This window comes from Sorex araneus, chromosome 5 (genome assembly GCF_027595985.1).
Source record: "Sorex araneus isolate mSorAra2 chromosome 5, mSorAra2.pri, whole genome shotgun sequence".
NCBI lineage: Eukaryota > Metazoa > Chordata > Mammalia > Eulipotyphla > Soricidae > Sorex > Sorex araneus.
This window is the reverse complement of record NC_073306.1, coordinates 73362163-73369152: the sequence shown is the minus strand read 5'-3', so window position 1 is coordinate 73369152 and position 6990 is coordinate 73362163.

The window sequence follows — 6990 nt, the reverse complement described above, 5'->3', positions numbered from 1 at the left end:
TGGGTTTTTTTTTTTGCCCCCCTTTTTCTTTTTGGTTAAGAAGCAGGATTTATTGTGGTGGGGTGGGATGGTTGGTGAGGACTGGGGTGGGGGGTAGGGACTGGGTGGAGGGACAGCTCCCAGGCTCACAGGAGTGCAGTGCCACCACTTGGCCACTCAGGGATGGATTTGGGATGAGCCGCTTTTCAGCCATCAGGGCTTCAATCTCATCCGCATTCAACTGGGTAAAGCCCTTCTCCTTGGAGATGTGGGTCCCCTTGGCAGACAGAGAAACAGAACTTGGCGCTGCACAGAACCTCACTCCCAGGCTCCTTATTCTGTTTGAAGCCTGAGATTGGGGAGATTGGGGCCAGCATCAGAGCAGATAGGAAGGTCCACTGCACAGGACTATTTCCAAGGTCCCTTAGAACAGCCCATGCCAGCCTGCTGGTCCAAGGAGTGGCTTGCTTCCTGCACACCTGGCTCTGCCTGGCAGAGATTGTGCTGCTTGGTTATTGTTCTTTCTTGTTTATTTTGCTGTAACTTTTAGAATGTCTTCTCTATTACCAGAAAACAGTTTTACAGTTTTTCAACTGTTTTCTCTTCATTTTTTTTTTTTTTTGCTTTTTGGGTCACTCCTAGTGATGCTCAGGGGTTACTCCTGGCTCTGCACTTAGGAATCACTCCTGGCGGTGCTTGGGGGACCATATGGGATGCTGGGGATCAAACCCGGGTTGGCCACGTACAGGGCAAACGCCCTACCCGCTGTGCTATCACTCTGGTCCCCTTGTCCTACCAGTTGGTCTTCTAAACTCACACTATAGTTCCATCATTTACCTGAGTTTCACCTGTGACCCCCTTGGAATATCTGGGGGACTCTCAGAACCATATGAACCCTAGTTGAGAAATGCTCTTCTAAACTAATCTCCTTTTTTGGTATTATATCTTATGATTTTTTAATCATAAGATTAAAGTTCAGTTTAAATTAAAACTGAAAAAAGCAAAATAGCAAAAAAAATTAAAAAATAAATAAATTAAAACTGAACTTTATATTGTCTTCTTTCATTTAAAAAAATTATTCACTGTATACTACTCTGTGTGTGTGTGTATGTGTGTGTGTGTGTGTGCATGTGTGTGTGTGAGTTTCTGGGAGAGTGACCATTCCTGGCAGCACTTGGTGACAACTTCTGAGTCAGTTATCAGGGGACTGGGGACTGGGCATTGAATCCAGGTTCCCAGTATACAAAAGCTGCGCTCCAGTTCTTTGAGCTATCTCTGATCCTCTAGATCTCTCTATTCCAGGTTTCCCAGAACTCCAGCTGTGCTGTGTCACCAGTGGGAAACAGTACCTAGTCTGACCGAGGTTTTGGAAAACTCACTGACTCCAGTCTGGGTGCCCCTCCGTGAGAGACTGCTACGGTTGCTTAACATCCAGTAACCAGAGCTGTTAAAAATCTATTCGTAAGGGCCAAAATGAGGAAGAAACAACTGGCTCCAGTAAGTACTTCAGTCTTGAGTTCTGAGGAGAACTGCTTTCAGGCTGGCTAGAATCCATAATTTACAAGATTTTTGCATTCCTTCAGTGTTAAAAAGTACAAAGTTTAAAAAAGTATCATAGCGGATAGGGCATTTGCCTGGCATGCGGCCGACCCGGATTTGATTCCTCCGTCTCTCTTGGAGAGCCCAGCAAGCTATCGAGAGTACCCCGCCCGAACAGCAGAGCCTGGCAAGCTACCCGTGGTGTATTTGATATGCCAAAAACAGTAACAAGTCTCACAATGGAGACATTACTGGTGCCCACTTGAGCAAATCGATGAGCAACAGGATGACAGTGACAGTGATTGAATTACAAACCAAATGTCTATTCATCACACAGTGATGCAATGCAAATCATTAGGATTAGGATTTGCATGACCTTTGTGTGATGCAGTGTACCCTATATCTAGTCCTACTTTAAAAAAAAATGTGGATTTTAATGTCAGAAGCTGTAGTATCAGGGGAGAGATTCTATAACGCACATGTTTCAATGTGCAAACAAAAAAAGTTTCAGCAAACAAGTTTGCTCAAAATGTAAAACAACTGGGAAATGTAAACAATAAAAAGATACGGAAGGGCTGGAGAGATAGTAAAGTGGGTACGGTCCCCTGAACATTGCCAGGAGTGATTCCTAAGTACCAAGCCAGGAGTAACCAGGTGTGGCTCCAAACCCAAAACGAAAAAATAAGACATGAAAAGGTTGGTGTGAGGGTAGTCCATGGGGCCAAAGCATGGGGCTTGCTGTGTAGGCCCAGGGTCTAGCTCCTATATCTGACACTGCACCCGGCACTGCTGAGGGTGGTCCTGGTAGCCTCCATACTACTGAGCCTGGGATGTGCCACAGATCATATCAGACTGTTGGATATCATTGGTTTGTCCTTTCCCCCTTGCCACTAGGAGCTTAGGTTTATCAGTCACACCCATCAAAGTGCTCCCGAGTCACTCCCATTCTTTTGTTTATCTGTAACCAATTCTACCAGTTTATCTGCTCTTCCCTTAATCAAACTCTGTTAATTGGTAAGGTCAGAACTTCCTAGGACACTGAATATTATAACATTGCCTTTCTCTCCTCTTTATGCCTTTTGAATAATTTACTTTAAAGCTATGTCTTTTTTGTATAGACACAAGAAGACAATATTATGTTTTTATAACTTAAGACTTAATTGGCCTCGATATTCCCTCCTGGGCATCTGCTCTCTCCACTTAAGCCTCAGTTGCCCTCAGTTCCTAGCACCCCAAAGTAGGGTCCCCGACGTGGGACAGGAAGGATCCAGGGCAAGCGGTGAGTTATGTGCTACCCTGGCATCGAGATGGGCCTGGCCAAAGTGCCTAATTCTTAACTGTAAGTTAAGAGCTTGATCATAGACAAATGCTGTCATGATCCAATAGTAATTATGAGACTGGGACCCTGCCAGGGCTAGGAAAGACTGATCTGGCCTGAGCACTGTAGTCTGAGATTGAGATGGCCCCAGGAGAGCAATTCTATAAGCTTTAATGCATCTCTTATTGTGTCCATACAAAATAATTAATATTATGAATTCTTATATGTTTGCTGGCTGAGGAGAAGAGAAACACAATCATGGGACTCTGCCCTTGGGTGGATCCTCCTGCTGATAGAGAATTAAGTCCTAGGAGAAGCATCCCCTGAGGGAAAAGAACCTTACCCTATTGCTGACCACACCTATGTGTATGCCCCAACCCCCTCATGCTGTGGAGATTTAACGAGGCTGTAAGAGTGGGTGGGGGGCCAGATCGATGGGAGCCAAATCCACGGGCCAGATCCACGGCGCCAGACCCACCGGAGCCAGATCCATGGGAGCCAGATCCACGGGAGCCAGATCCACGGGGGCCAGATCCACAGATTGAGAGAGAGACCGAGAGCCGGGAGAGAGGCAGAGAGAGAGAGAGAATGAAGTAGGATGGGGGAGAAAGAAGCAGGAGGAGAATCAGAGGAGAATGGAGATGGACATGAAATAAACCGATCGAGCAACCAGTTTGGCCTTGTTCCTTCCTTCACCTGCCTCGCCGCCTGCGCGCCTTTTCTTTTCTTTTTATTATTACACACAGACCAACCAGTAGCTGAATATCACCCATAGAAGGGAATCCCTAAGTGCTGCTTGGGATGCTCCCCAGCACCCTTACACACACACACACACACACACACACACACACACACACACACACACACACACACACACACCATAAACAAACAAACAAACAAAAAAGTCCTACTCTTTGCAGACCAGTGATTGGAAGTTTCATGAATCTTCACAGCACGAATCTTCAGTTTTGCATACTAGTATGTATATTTGATGGCACAGCCTGGCAAGCTGCCCGTGGTGTACTCGATAAGCCAAAAACAGTAACAACGACGGTCCTCATTCCCCTGATCCTGAAAGAGCCCCCAATATGCCATCGGGCTACACTACCATGTGACAGTGACAAATGGAGATGTTATTGGTGCCCGCTCCAGAAAATCGATGAACAACGGGATGATAGTGATACAGCGATACAGTATGTATATTCATTTCCCTGGAATTGAAATAAATTCCACGATGTGCAATAAAGAATTTTTTTTTTTGCTTTTTGGGTCACACCTGGTGATGTACAATGTTTACTCCTGGCTCTGCACTCAGGAATTAGTCCTGGCGGTGCTCATGGGATGCTGGGAATCGAACCTGGGTCGGCCGCATACAAGGCAAACACCCTACCCGCTGTGCTATCACTCCAGCCTAAGAATTTTATAAAGCAAAAATAATTTAAAGAAAACCAATTTGTCATTTTTTTAAGGATTAAGTAAAGATAAACTCTGACCATGTCTGATAGATACTGGTATCTTTTTAATTGTAATAATGATCATAATAATATGACTTCAGGTGTTGAAATAAGAGTGAGCTATTTTTGTAACACCTGTGGCTTTTTTTTAAATAAAAATTTGAAAAAAAAAAGAGAAAAATTGGGGCAGGAAAGATAGTAGAGCAAGTCGGGTGTTTGTCTTGCACACAATTGGCCCAGCATAAACATGTGGTCCCTCAAGCCCTGCCCTAAGTGATCCCTGAGCAAAAATGGGCCTCCCCCCAACCCCATAAAAAAAAAATCAGACCTATAGGTGAGTTTTCTTTTGATATGTGATATTTGTATCAAACATTTTTGTTAGAATTTACTAAATTGCAACATGGATTTTAAAACCATGTTTATTATCTGACAAATACTTGACTCCTTATGAGATTTTCTTTATTTTTGGCTCATGACAGTATCATATATGTGTGTATATATATATATATATGTATGTGTGTGTGTATATATATATGTATATGTGTGTGTATACACAAACACACACATTTTTTTTCTGGGAACAGAAAGAAGAGGAAACATCCCCTGCTGTATCTAGAACCTCTCCTGGAACCTCTCTCTGTCCTGCAGTCACTGGGCTTCTGCGGTGGGTTCATAGCCAGGGATGCTGCCCCCTTAGTGCTAACTCCCTTACTGTAGCAGGGGTCTCTGAGAAGTGTCAAGGCTTCCCTTGCCAGCCATGGAGAGCTTCTACTATTTCATGAGAGAGATGGCATTTACTTTGTTTGAACTGTCCCCAACTCGTGCAACGGGTTGATCTGGGTGGCAGATCAGTGAATCATGGGCGGTCCTTTCAGCATTCCTCTCCTCCTTTTTCATAAAATATGCATCAGAAGGAACACCAAGCTTGTTGTAAGAATAGGAATCGAAAACATTTATTTTCTCCCAGGTTTCTTTTTATTTTTTTTCCTTCCTTTTTCTGTTTTTGCTTTTGGGTTCCACTCAGAGATACTCATGCATTACTTCTGGCTCTGCACTCAGGATTTACTCCTGGTGGTGCTTGAGGGACCATATGGGATGCCAGGGATTGAACCCAGGCCAGCTTCAGGCAAGGCAAACACCCTCCTTGTTGTACTATGGCCCCCACTCTCCCAGGTTTCTTGACTGGGGGAGCAAAGACAAGATAGGGTGAGATTTGTATTGATGGTGTCTGCCCCATCCCGAGCAGCGAAGTCTAACAGGGTCCCCGAGGCAAAGGGACAAGGGCGGTGGGGTAAGGAGGGCTGAACAAGCAATGCACATGCAGCATCCTTATTAACAAGCAACAGACTTTTACAGGTCTCTAGAAGAAAGCAGACATGGGAAAAACATACAGGAATGTTCAGGGTACATAAGTTTAGAATGTACCGGGCTTCTAGACGTCAATGATGTTTTTCTATAATTGCAGCATTTCCATGATATTTTCCTTGGTTATATATTGATACACTTTAGCAACCTGTTCTTCCATAAGAACGAGGAAAGAACCCGCTGGAAAAACAAGAAAGTCAACCCTTAGATTGTGTAACCTCAAGACAAGGATTTCTATAAACCAGCCTTTAGACAACACGTCCCCAGGACAAGAACTTTCTTAATATCCAACGAGCACAGGCTCCCAACAGGTGTCTGTTCACTTGGGAGTTAGGTTATCTGCCGACTCCATTTATAATAATGCTACCAGGGATGGGAGGTTGGGTGGGGGGATAAGAGGCATATAACTCAAAAGAGTGCATATAAGGCAGACATGAGGTCCCTAGTCCAGTCTCCAGAACCATATGGCCTCCTGAAGAATACTTAGTATATCCCCACTAGGCCTGGGCCCAGTAGCCCCCAGCACCAGTGTGCCAGAGTAGCACTGCCAGCCCCGGCATGGCCATCCGCACTGTCCTGAGAACTGAGCTATTCAATCCAGTTGGCTGACATTCTTCTCTGTCAAATCCTAGGTGGTGACTAGGAATCTACATTTTTAGCAGGCATGCAAGTAACTAGTTCTTGGCTGCTGCAGGGCTGAGGGGACAAAAACAAATCAATCTAAGTTTCAAATAAGGAACTAAGCCTCAGGACTAAGAGTGACTTCTGTTTTGTGAGGTCAACAAACAAATCCCTGCGGGGCAAGAAAGATAGGATGGATAGAGTGTTTTTCTTGTGCTTGGTTCTACTAAATTCATCCCCAGTACTCCATATGGTCCCTCAAGCCCACCAGGAGTGATCCCTGAGTGCAGAGCCAGGAGTAAGCCCTGAGTACTGCCTACTGTGGCCCAAAAAACTGTAGCCCTGTCATCCAGTTGTTCATCGATTTGCTCGAGTGGGCACCAGTAATGTCCCCATTGTGAGACTTGTTACTGCTTTTGGCATATGGAATACGCCATGGGTAGCTTGCCAGGCTCTGCCGTGCGGATGGAATACTCTCGGTAGCTTGCCAGGCTCTCCAAGAGAGACAGAGGAATCGAATCTGGGTTGGCCTCATGCAAGGCAAATGCCTTACCTGCTGTGCTATCGCTCCAAAAACAAAAAAGAAAAATTGAAAAAAAGAGAGAGAGAAATCCCCAATTAGAGGGCTTAGAACCCTCACAATAGATAACATAGGATTTGTGTTATCTATTTTTTTAATAAAAATTTTATTTTATTGAATCACCATGTGGAAAA